This window comes from Rhinatrema bivittatum, chromosome 5, assembly GCF_901001135.1.
Source record: "Rhinatrema bivittatum chromosome 5, aRhiBiv1.1, whole genome shotgun sequence".
NCBI lineage: Eukaryota > Metazoa > Chordata > Amphibia > Gymnophiona > Rhinatrematidae > Rhinatrema > Rhinatrema bivittatum.
The window spans coordinates 375644751-375657952 of record NC_042619.1 but is presented as its reverse complement, the minus strand read 5'-3'; the positions used below and the strand labels follow the sequence as shown (position 1 = coordinate 375657952).

At 40.2% G+C, this 13202-nt stretch overlaps 1 protein-coding gene across 9 annotated transcripts in view; it reads right to left on the bottom strand.

Moving 5' to 3' along the window:
• The window catches only part of MAP4K4 (mitogen-activated protein kinase kinase kinase kinase 4), a 491439-nt gene that overhangs the window by 439063 nt on the left and 39174 nt on the right, over positions 1 to 13202 (bottom strand). The gene's annotated exons all lie outside the window — the stretch shown is intronic.

The window sequence follows — 13202 nt, the reverse complement described above, 5'->3', positions numbered from 1 at the left end:
TCAACTACATTGCAGTACAGGAAAGATCCACAACAATGGCAGATGGTACATCCAAGGAAGCATTCAAGTCAATCTACTATGAAAGCCCAATAGCTGATAATCGCATCAATTTACAAATTAATAGATGCTGGACTGAAAGTGATTTCTGGCAAAGACAAATTAAGTCAAAAATGGCAAAAACCTTTTGCTCACTGCATCAAAAAAGACTGGCCTAGTGGTTATAGCAATAGGCTATGAACCAAGGGCCAGGGTTCAAATCCCATGGACATTCCTTGTGATCTTGGGCAAGTCACCTCACCCGGAGAGGCTACTGTTGGTATAAAAATAGACTGATGCTATCCCTGAGATATATGTCGTCCTATACAATAGGAGGACAACATGGCCGCCGTCCTGTATGTAGCAGAGGCATCCACTTCCCTGCATGACTTCACAGTAAGTTTGAAATTAGTTTGTTATATATTATCACAGAGATCTTTTTTTATACCAACAGTAGCCTCTCCGGCCCCTGAAGCAGGCACTGATTGCCGAAACACGCCAGTGTCAGGGGGCTTCACAGAGCCTAGAAAAAGCTATCAGCAATGTGGGCGGCTTTACAAGTGCCTAGAGAAATTCATCAGTAACGCAGCAGATCGTTAACTTCTCTTTTAAGTTGACGACATCAGCCATCCTAGAAATGGGCGGCTTCACTCCCATTTGGCAAAACAACTTTAAAATGTTTAGGATCATCTAAATAAAGCATGTGGTTAAGGAGAGTTTAGGGGGCGGGGGAAAAAAAAAAAAAAAAGGAGTTAGAGAGACAGAGTAGACCATTAATATAAGCATAAGCACAAGCACTAAAGCTCATATAAAAACAAAAGTAAAAACGGTATACACTAATATTGAGGTACTTCCTTTTGGTTGTTACCCACAACGATACCGGACATTAGAGCCTATTCAAAGAGACATTTTCCCCATGTTTTGTTTGCATTTAAAAAAAAGGGGGAATTGTATTTTGAGGAGTGTATTTTTTGGTTAATAATAAATGAATTAAAACAAAATCAGTTTGTACATGGTACACAATATTGAAACCATAACCTACACAAGGATTATTTTTCAAATAGAATCAGATCAATGCATCCATATAGCGAGAAAAAAAACACACACTAGATATTTATGTAGACATCTAGTAATAACAAGTCATACATTTCTACAATAAGACTTCTAGAAAACATGATTAACCTGAAGGATTTAGGAACGCCAAGGCTAATTCAGGCATTGACTGAGAAATGCAGATGACAAAAAAAAAAAGTCAACTATCAATCCGTCAAAAGAACTACATTGAAGATACCCTAAAAAAAAATTTAGAATGAACACCTATAAACCAGTATTAACACCTGTTGACCAAACCACTTCAGAAGAGTAAGAATCAATTCTATATGCAAGGATTAGGAACAATTAACATGATGTGGCATTCATGTGTGTATGTTGGGGGGGGGGAGCATTGAAAGCACATTTCATGTCACTATACTGGACAATATTTCATTAGCTAGTACTAAACTGAACCAGGTTTAGCTAATGAGGCTTCTATACTGCTATACATATATTTGCATGATTCCTGTTTCTGTCCAAGTTGAGTTGCTGGCTACTTACAGCTGTTTTACCTTGTTAATAGAAAGCAGTGCTGTTTTACTGCTCTTGAAAAAGAAACCTTCCTGACTTGTTATTTAGAAAGAATTTTCATAATCAAAACAAATTCCTTTTTTTTTTTTTTTAAATAAAACTAGAAGATTCTCAGAAATTTATGATTAAGACTAGAACAGATAGAAGAAAGTGGTTGTAAAAAAAATATTAAAAGTAGGAAGATGGAGGAAAAAAAGCAATAGAATGTGTGAATCAATATTATAAACTGTTCAGTCTTTAAATGTTTCAGAGATACAAATATATTCAAACACAATGGCTGTTTATTTAGAAATAATTCACATCAGTGCAGTCCCCTGACACGGCCATGTTTCACCAGTTAGGACTGTGTCAGGAGGGACCCAAGGAACACTCTAGGAATGAAACAAAAGTACATATATTTCAAAACAAGAAACAGTAGCCAACACAGCACAGAAGATCTACTTATATAGATAACTCAGGGGCAAAAAAAGGAGCTCTGGGTGTTTTCATAGTCATAGAAAGACTTCATGAAAATTAATAAAAAATATTATAGTGAAAAAATAAACCCAAATAGGGTCCCTGACAAAACTACAAAATAAGGAAAAATACAGATAAAAAGTAAACAAGTCAAGAATGGCGAAGACTGAAGGCAGCCCCAAGTTAATCGGAAAACTTGTAAAACCAGGATAATTTGTTTATAGGACAAATGTCATACAAAAAAAAAAGATAAACAAACCTTAAAATGTGCAAAAATATTTAATGGTAAATAATGTTAATTAAAAAAAACCTCAAACAGCAAGGACAATAAGCTTGTAAGCACACAATAAATGGTAAATAGTTGATCCCAGAGTTGGGTCTTCCATGCCCTATGCTGCCTGGGGATGCTGCAGAGGCAGCACTGACGCTCCCCAGTGATCTGCAAGGGAAAATGAGGGAGTCATGGTCATTAAGGCTATTACCTGGTGGCCTGATTTAAAGCGCATGATGCAGAATTTTGGATAGAGCCCAGAGTACAGCTTCTGGCCTCAACATCACTGCTGCAACAAGCAGACTAGGAATAGTGGAAGAAAGAGTATTACAGTAAGAGAAAAATCCTCGAGTGGTGAATGAAGGTTCATGTTGCCAGAATCTTTGCATGCTTGGAAATAGAGAACAAAAGTTACATATCAATTAAATTTATAAACCATGTTCAAGGTAGAACGTAGAAAATAAAAACAGCTTTTTATTTTTTCATTTTCTGCGGTGGATTGGCCTGTTTGAGGGGCGCAAGAGGATACCACAAACAGTGAATACTTTAAGTGTCTAAGCAATAGGAGCTTACAAAAACCTATCCACAGATGTCTCTCCTCAGAACTCAGGAAAGATGTACTCTATGAACCTCAAAGAATCTCTTAAGGGGTTAGTAACTTTCAGCACTCACCGCGCACTCCCACTGCCAATTCTCCGTTCCAGAACGGAAATCATTTATTTTGATGGTGGTGGATGTCAGGATAACATGCGAGTGCAGTTCTTCCCTGGCATTAATGCACAATCCCTACTCCCATGCAAGTCTCCCTTACCCATCACTTGCTTTCCTCTGCCCCCCCCCCCCCACGTATCCACCCAACAAACCTGTCAGTTCCCAGTGTACTTACCCCACACTTCCTGCTGCCACAGTCTCTCTTCTCCCAGCCCAACGGAGGCCAAAGTTGCAGCCTCCTCATGCTAGGCACTGGAAGGCTGAGTGGGTCGGGCAGCTACAAATCTCTGGCCATAGAGGTCATGCAAGAAGTCAGGGGCAATGGTGTCTTTGGTTGGTGGGTTGTTCTAATTGCCAGTTTCTCACTCTTCTCCCTCCTGTGCCGATTTAACACTGCTCATGGGCAGAAACTTACCCAAGTATTTTTTAGTTGCCGGGTATAAAAAGGTTTCCACACATACAAAAATGAAAAAAAAAAAAAAAGTTACAGAAGCAAAAGCACGTGGGGCCTCATTGCATCCCATGCTCGTGACAAGCAGGTAAGAATCTAGAGCCTACACTCCAAAGAAGGAGCCAAGTAATAAGATCGTGCACACCTTACACCACTCAGGATACCTTTAAGTCAACTTCCAAGTGTTCAAAACATTGGTCGGGAAGATGCAGGTTGAGCATGTGCACCATCGTGATGGCAACGTCAATGCCGGGTAATAAGTCGCAAGCTCTCTACAGCTCCATCAATATCTGCGTCGTGGCGGGGGGGGGGGGGGGGGGGGGGGGGGGGGGGAGGAGGAGGATTTGAAAAGCATTAAGAGGAAACAGTAAATATGGAGGCAAGAGAAGGTATGGGAAGCAAGCATGAAAGCGTCATCAGAAACTGAAAACCGCCCACCACACAGGCATCTCAGATAAAAGGAGCTGGAAAGAACACAGGTCCTTGCCTGGGATTACGCAAATGAGTGATGAACAGGAAAATGTGATTTCTTACTCCTTATTTCAATCAGCAGGGTTTTTGGGTTGTTTTTTTGGGGTTTTTTGTGTTTGTAATCTCAGCGCCTACAGACAGGAGTGGTGCTGGCTTTCATCCAGCTGTTCACATCATACTTAACTTTAAATTGTGATCTGTCCCTACATGAAAGATTATAAAGCTCATGCCATATCCAAGGTCATACACACTACAATAAAAACAGAGCGTGTGCAGGGGAAATTAACTTAACCAAGCCAGTCTTCCACTCAGCTGGAGCATGTAAGAAACAAAGTACACAGTATTTTCCACCTTATTCCTTTGCCAGAGTCCCAAGTGGATTCCAAAAATAAAAGAGGCAGACAAAAAACTTTGTATACAAAATGACAAATACAAAGGATAACTTTAAAATGTGCACCCATATATGTACATATTATATATTTGGGCGTGCACAAAGCTACTCCACTGTTTTTAACCTGCCTGTAATCGATGTTTGCAGGTTATAAAATATGCATAAATGTTCGCCAGATCACACGTGCACATTAAAAAAAACACTGGGCAAATACATTTTTGCACTTATTCCAATGAGTTCTGATTTATCCGGCTAAGCGGTGGCAAAGCTGCTACTTAGATAAACAAGCAGCAGCTTTGCCACCACTTAGCTGGATAAAATTAAAAAAAAAAAAAAAAAAAACACAACTTGTCCAGATATGTGCCGCTACTTACGGGGTAACTCTGAACTTATCCAGATAAGTACAGCATAGACGCCTCTTAGCCAAGTTAGCAGGATAAGTGTGCGCAACTGGAATCCCCATGTATTTTTACTTCTAATTTTATAAAGTTATACATGAGTAGATTTAACACGCACAAACTGGACACTTTTACTCAGTAACTTGGATTTTACATGCGCGGCAATGCAATTTCCAGTTTTACCAATTAGTTTACCAGCTCACCCAATCCATCTGCTGGTCAGAGACCCTCCTGGCCCTTCAGCTCTCCTGTGTGTTTCTCCCCAGTTTAGGCCGCACCCTCCTGCCTCTAACCAAAACCAGCATGACCACAGACCAAGTCTCTCTGAAGACAGTCATGTACGTACACAACCTGAGGAATAGGAGTTTTAATCTGCATGCACCTGGCACACTGGAAGACACTTTTCCAAGATGTCCACCAGCAGCGATGAAAGAAAGGCAACAACAGCATGTCCCAAATCAAAATGAATGTCACAAGCCTGGTGTAACACTGGAAATCCTAACAGAATAAAAAAAAAAAAAAAAAAAATCAAAACACTGTCCCCAAGAATCAAAAAAGAAATCCACAAAAAGCTATGAACGCTGGGTTTCAGCTCTACTCAAAAAAGTTTTAAGCTTCTGGAAGGAAACGAGTCTTAAAATCCTGCCAAAAACAGTTTTGGGCCGTAAGACTGAATAAAAATCTTTCAATGCCTCTTAAAAGATATCTGCCAAACAAGAATCCATCTGATTTTTCAGCTACTACACCGACATGCACAGAAACCAGTAATACTGATCACTTGAGGGTGTATTTTAAGGAAGAAAGCATTCTACACAATTGCACTGTATATGGAGTGCTCGGGGAAAAAAAGGAGAGAAGGAAGGAGCTTTTAGTTTTATACAGTTACAAGCGACCTTGCTGCTTCTAGCAGTTCTGAGCTCACTAACATTTTCTAAAATTAGTAGCACTGAGTTCCAAAAGCGCAAACAAGCCTATGCATACAGGCCGCCATCACAATAGCCCCAGAGATGCAGGAGTTATTGGCCAACAGTATTAAACTGCTGAATGCCAGACAGGTACCACAACAGCAGTACCATTCAAATTTGTAAAATATTGAAACAACCCCCCCCCCCCCCCCCCCCCAATACCACACACTGCATTTTCAAACAATATAATTTCCATATTTTAAGTAAGAGATTATGGCAGATTAGAACCAGCTGAACACAAAAAAACAAACAAAAAAAAACACAACAACACCACCACACGTACAACTGTGTGTCCCCCCCAATACCAATACACAAGAGAGCCAAGTATGGCCAACAAAGACATCTTTATTGTAAGGAAAGCTTTGTCTTTGGTTTTACAAGGTATTGGTTGAAGGAAAGAGATATATATATATATATATATAAAATCATTCTTACTATAGGCTCCATACCCCTCCATCCCCCCGGTCATGCGTTGCCCAGACCTCTTGTAATTTGCCATTTACCACGCACCAAAAAAAAGGGCACTGCTTCCTGCCCCTGAGCCAGTTCAAACCCCCCTCCCCCGACCACAAAATGTCCCAGCTCTGGTTCTGCATTTCTCCTCGGCGCCCAGGCAAAATGCTTCGTGCTCTCTGCTAACTGCGGTCAGACTGGCACACGCCGGTTCCTCTTTTGTACACGTTCCTTCCGTGCTGTCTGTCTGTCTCTCTGTAAAGATGCAACTCTCCCCTTTAGCTGGGGCTGTGGACACAGGAGCCTGACCTTTGGTGCTTGTTGCCAGGCAGATTTATGCAAGGGACAAGCATAGTAAACTGTGGCAGAAAGAGGCAAAATAGTCCCCCATCCAGTCTTCACAGCAAGATTTTCCAGGGTTGTAACTGCTGGTTAGTCCAGAGTTTTAATCCTCCTCCTAGGGATCCTTGGGAGTTTATCCCATGCCCTGAACTGCTTTCTAGCCTCCTTTTTAATGGCCATGTGATCTCTGACCATTGAAGGCATTCCGGGTGAGGCCTTGCCAATGACCTACACAGGGGCATTATCACCACCTATTTTTTTCTGCTCGATATGACTCTCTATGCATCCCAGCAGTCTTCTGGCTCTAGCAACCGTCTTGTCACACTGTTTTGCCAACTTGAGATCACATACCAATCATCCTCCCCTTAGCATCTGTCCTGATCGGTGCACATGCATTTCTCCCACCATCTCATACAGCTTTGCGTTTCTACACACCAAATCCATGACTGCACTCCTCCCCCCCCCCCGAGTCTCAACTGCTATGCACTTGACCGCTCCAAGCTCTCAAATTGCTTTTCATTTGGGTTACTCAGCCCATTATTCCCCCATTTACACGGCTCTAACTAAAAGACATAGCCCAGCTGTCAGTGCTAAGAGCTTGACCACTCACAGGATAAAAATGTTCCTCACCTAGTTATCTCCATTCTGGGAAGAGTTGTAAGCATGAGAATTTGTACACAACTAGATTCCTTTCTTCCATGTCTTTTCTACAGTGCCTTTAAAAATCAAAATGCACTACACATCCTCTGTGCTTTCATTGTGAAAGACCAAAATATTCCAAAAGTAATTAAGAATAAAAAAAAAAAAAGAAAAAAATGTTTTGACTGCATAAGTCTTCATACTTGTTGTTATAGCAAATCCAAAATTAGTTCTGGTTCAAAAAAAAAATTGCCAACAGTGGAATAGCTGGCTTGAATACTGGTGGATGAAGAATTAAGCCGTTTTCGCTGTACGAAGTGATGCCAAAAGGTCAAAACATGCCAAATGAGGAGCTGCCAAGAGAACTTCAGGATGTTATTCAAAAGGTACAGATTTAGGGAAGGCTATAAGAAAATTCAAGCGTGCTTGAATAATCCTTGTATTGTAAATTGCATTTTAGCTATTGTACACCGTTAGGATTGTCTACAGATTGACGGTATATAAAAGTATTAAATTTAAAAAAATACATATATTATGGAGATCCTTTGCAATAGCAGGGATGGGGAGGCTTGTGAAGATAAAGATGGATTGAGCAAAATACAAGAAAATTGTTGCAGTCTGCCAGAGTTCTAGGACTGGGGAGAAGAGTCCCCAGTCAGTGGGACAACGATCCTCAAGCACAAAGGAAAAACGATGAAGTGGACACAGCGAGAAGAAAGTGAATGTCTAAGTGGCCCAGTCAAAGTCTAGACCTGAATCCAGTAGAAAGTCTGTGGCAAGACTTGAAGACCGCAGTCCAGACTATCCCCTGCCAACTTCAAAGTGCTTGAACTCTTCTGCCAAGAAGAATAAGCAAATCCGCACCATCCTATTGTGCAAAGTTGTAGACACATCCTAAGCCACTCACGACTTAACACTGCAATAGGACCTTCTACAAAATATCAAGTATGAAAACATGCACAATTAAGACACACTTATTCTTATTAACTTTTTGGAATAAATCTGTCATTTTGCTTTCACAACTAAAGTGTAGAATGTTGTATAGAACAGTGAAAAACTCCTAGTTTAATGCATTTTTTATATTTTTCAGACAGCAGAATGTAAAAAACACTTTTACAAGACACACTAGGTCCAAGCATACTTAAAACTGTCACGGAATTGGCTAACACCTACCTCTGCTAGTAAGGTACTCCAGGCATCCACCACCTACTCAGTAAAGTACTATTTCCTAATAATTCCTCCAAGACTCTCTCCCTGCGGCTTCATTACATGACCCCCCTTGCCTTGAATTCTTTCAATGGAAAGCTGCACATTCCTGCAGTTCCAGTGCAATTTACATCATGGTTCGTCACAGGAGAAAAAATAATTTTAATCTGTAATTTACTGCTTTGCATAACTGGGATTTCTTTTGCATTTTCCTTGCTAATTGAAATCTAGCAACATACCTTTCAATATTTGCTCCTTGAGAAATTCATTTTTCACATCTCACCATAAAATAAACCAATTTGCAATAACATTTGAAAAGCATGATGGATATTCCTAATGTTTTGTAAATCACTGCTCTCCCTCTCTCTCTTGCATGGATTGAAATCCGTAACTCATCAGAAAAGCAAGAGATGGGTCCATGGGGAAATCCTAGGTAAGGGTTCGCAAAGTCCCAAAAGAAGCTTCGTTCAATTTCACTTACATCAATCTGCATTGGAGGAGAATAAAGGAAACAAGATGCAGATTAACAGAGCTCGAGGCACTTCCTGTTCTATTGGTAGTAGCAGTTTTGGGTTACTGACATTTTACCAACACGTGCAGGGCAATTACAGATCTTACCAGCAGGAAGTAAAACATGCTCATTATAAAAACACGCATTTCATATACATTCTGTATTCTCACACTGCACACACGAGCCTTCTGCACAATTTCAAGGAGGAGGGAGGTCAAGTCACCTACTTAAAAGCCAAAAAAAAAAATGGAGGCTGCGGTGAATTGCTATGCCAGTGGATTAGGCAAAATATTTTGTATGCTATGATTAGATTGAAGAAGTTGAACACCAGGAAGTTGATATAGTGGTGAACATGCATAGGAAGTGGGCATTTGCAGACTGATCCAGCTCCCAGCAGAACACATTATTGGCTTCATGAAGATCTACATAAGCCTCATTTTATTTTGAGCATGCAAAGTCAGTCCCATAAAGAAAGAAGCAGAGAACGTAATCCGCTTTGAAGTGTCATGAAAGACAGAATTTAAATTAAAAAAGAAAAAAAAAAAAACCAGAATCCAATGACTTCAATATGACCTATGAGCAAGGAGTCAACAACCTCTTGCCCATACAACAAATCTCATACAGGGAAATATAACCCATGCTATAATTACACGATGTTACGTTTCATATTAGGAGCTACCAACCAGGAAAGATCTAGGCATCATAGTGGATAACACATTGAAATCATTGGTTCAGTGTGCTGTGGCAGTCAAAAAAGCAAACAGAATGCTGGAATTAGGAAGGGAATGGCTAATAAAAAACTGAAAACTATCGTAATACCTCTGTATTGGCTCCATTTTGAGACTGCACCTTCAGTACTGTCTATGATTCATATACACCTCCTTGCATTACTATCATGGTCTCACACTATCATGACAGACTGGACCATGAGGTAATGGTACTTCACTTCACTAGCCACACACAAAAGCTCCTCCTTTCCACCAACTATCTTGCTGGAATACCATACTGTATATAAATTTTATCTAAACACTTCAATACATTTTACAATATTCATTCATCGGATACATCAAGTGAATATCACATTTTCAAAAAACACAATCATTAAAAACTACCATTCATACACACATCCATACAATTTAAAAAAATCTGACAATTTTGAACTCCCTTTTTTATAACACCATTTCCCCACAAATTGATACTTCTTTATACTCAACATGTTTCGGCTCTCAATAGGCTTCTTCAGGCAAAAAGAAAGAGACCACATCACAGAACACTTGCTGAACAACACTGGCTTCCAATTGAACAAAGAATACAATACAAAGCACTGTGTATAATTCATAAACTAATCCATGATGAAAAGGCCAACCAGCTTAACACAGCACTGCGCGTACATGTTCCACACAGAAACCTTAGATCTGCTAATAAAGCTCTACTAACTATTCCTTCTGTTAAATCAGCACGCCTCACTCAGGAAAGGGAGAGCGCACTGTCGCTGGCTGGACCTGTTCTCTGGAACTCCATGCCACTCAAAATAAGGCTGCAGAGAAATTTGAAACTATTTAAAACTAATCTGAAAACCTGGCTTTTTAAACAAGCTTTTCATAAAGACAAAGAGAAGGAGGAAAACAGTTGAAAGATAAGGACGCACCAAGTAATCAGTTTTTTTTCCTCTAATATCTCCAATTGCTTATTAACGCTAGATTTGAACAGCTTGACAGTTTTTCAACGCGACATATAAGCCTTAATTAACACAGTCCTTTCTTATTAAAATATGTTACCGTTCTTTGTTGGCACATGTATAATTTGGAATCTATACCAATTATAGTTTTCCCTTATTGTGCCTTTCTGTAAACCGCTGTGATGGTGAATTAACTTGACGGTACAGAAGAGTTTTTAAATAAACAAACAAGCATAATGTGAATCATTACTAACACCAATCTTCAACCATCTTCTCCAACAATTCACCCAAATGTATCCTCTCTCTCAATTCCTCTTAATTCTTCCACTCCGAGGATAAGCAAAGGTTCTCCACAATTTCACCTTTGTTTTCGCCAAAGTGCTGCACTCCCAATCTTCCAACGGGTCACACCACAATTTTACTTTAGTTTCTAAAATTCTCTTAGAAACAGCTGTGAGACGGGATGTAAGAACGCTGAGAAGCTGGGAGCATCTCTGCGCTCTTTTTTGGTGAAAGTAAGAAACGAAAGTAAAATTGTGGTGTGACCTTACAAATTAGGGGGATACCAGAACAACTCCTTGCAGGAGGATGCTAGCAATCCAAAAAGGAGAAGATAGAAAGCTTCCTCTCTCTTTTGCCAAAGAGAAAAATGTTTCACCAGCTCTGCTATTTGGTCAAGTGATTGATGGGTCCTCCGACCTGGAGTGGGCAGTAGAACATCTTCCAAGAGCTTGAATAGGTTCTTGTGCTTGAATTGGAGGTCTGTTCAAAGTAAGAGGCACCATATAGGACCTAAAATCTCTAAGCGTAAACCTGCCAACAACTTTGCTGATGCAAGGGGCTCTAGTAGTTGGAGAGGGTAGTACAGTTGTGCTCATATGTTTTCATACCCCTGGCAGAATTTGTAAGAGATATATAGCATTTTAAGAAATCATGCACGATAAGATAAAACATCTTAGTTTAATTTGAAATACGTAAAAAGATATTATGCATCAGAATAGCACAATTAAACCAGAGAAATAAAGGAAATAATAAAATTGTCCTGTTCCAAAGTTTGCATACCTTTAGTTCTTAAATATATTGTATTGCGCCCCCTTTTGCATCAATGACGGCTTGCAGTTTTTTTGTGATAGTTGTGAATGAGGCCCTTTATTTTCTCATGTAATAAAGCTGTCCATTCCTCGACAAAAAGCCTTCAGGCCCTTTAAATTCTTTGGTTGTCTAGCATGAAGTGCATGTTTGATTTCTCCCCAAAGTGGCTCAATGATGCGGAGGTCAGGAGACTGTGATGGCCACTCCAGAACCTTCACTTTCTTCTGCTGCAGCCGCTGAAGGGTCCACTTGGCCTTATGTATCAGATCACTGTCATGTTAGAAAGTCCAAGTGTGACCCATGCTCACAAATTCCCCTCCAAATTTTCTGATGACACACTGCATTCACCCTGCCACCAATGTTGACTGAATTCCCTGTGCTGCAGTAGCTCACCCTCGCCCACACCCTCCCCCCCCCCCCAAAAAAAAAAAAAGTAAAGCAGCAGAGATCCACCTCAATGCATCATATTAGGGATGATGTGCTTCTCTTCAAAGGCCTCAAACTCCTCTCCAAAAAAGCTGATGCAATATGGATGCGCTAGAACTACACATCCAAACTGGGCACCCGTTTTCCTAACATGCACCCACCCATGTCTTCCAGGTACATGATGCACTAGGCAAGAGTCGTTAAGATAACAAGGAGGCGTTAGGGGAAATTGCGTGTCCCTAGTGCCTCCCGGCACTGGACGCCCAGAGAAGTGGCTGTATGCAGGATAGGAAAACACAAACAATTTTATGAGCATCCGTTTTTCCTAACTTGTGCAGAGCCACAGGTTAGGAAAATGCACACTTGTTAATTGGACGTCCATTTTCTTGACCAAGACCTTTTTTTTTCTTCTTTTTTTTTTTTTTAACTTTACTCCTTTTTTCGGTTCCTCAGTCTTAATATCGCCCCCATATTAAGTTGGAAGAACTTCAGAAAAGCAGAATTTTCTGTTTTTCTGTTAATTCTTGAGGAGCCCCTAAAGTTTAACACCTGGCTCCAGGGCAAGCGTTAATTTCTGAGTAAAATTGTGCATGTCAGGAATACATTTTTTTTTTATGTAAGTGGGTAATAGTTAATAGGCTCATCAACATGAATTTACATGTTGTGGGTGCTATTGGCTACGTGCTGGTTTGGACGTGCTAATCTCCTCCTTGCATAAGGGGTTATGGATGTGAATTCAAAACTTGCATCCAAGCGCTTGTTAACCTGTTCGCTAAGCTCAGTGCACAATATTGCATAAGCCTGATAGTGTTTATGACTGTGACCATAAAGTTCAATTTTGGTCTCATCACTCCATACTTTGTTCCAGACGTTGTGAGACTTCTCTAGGTGTGTTTAGCATATTGTAAGTGGGTTATTTTGTGGTGTTGATGCAGCAATGGCTTTTTTCTGGCAACTCTACCATTCAACTCGTTTTGGTTCAAGTATCTCCTTATTGTGCATGATGAAATAGCCACACCACAGTTTCAGAAGGAGTTGCTTGTAGATTTTTCATTGCATCCAGATAAAATTTTCCTGGTAGT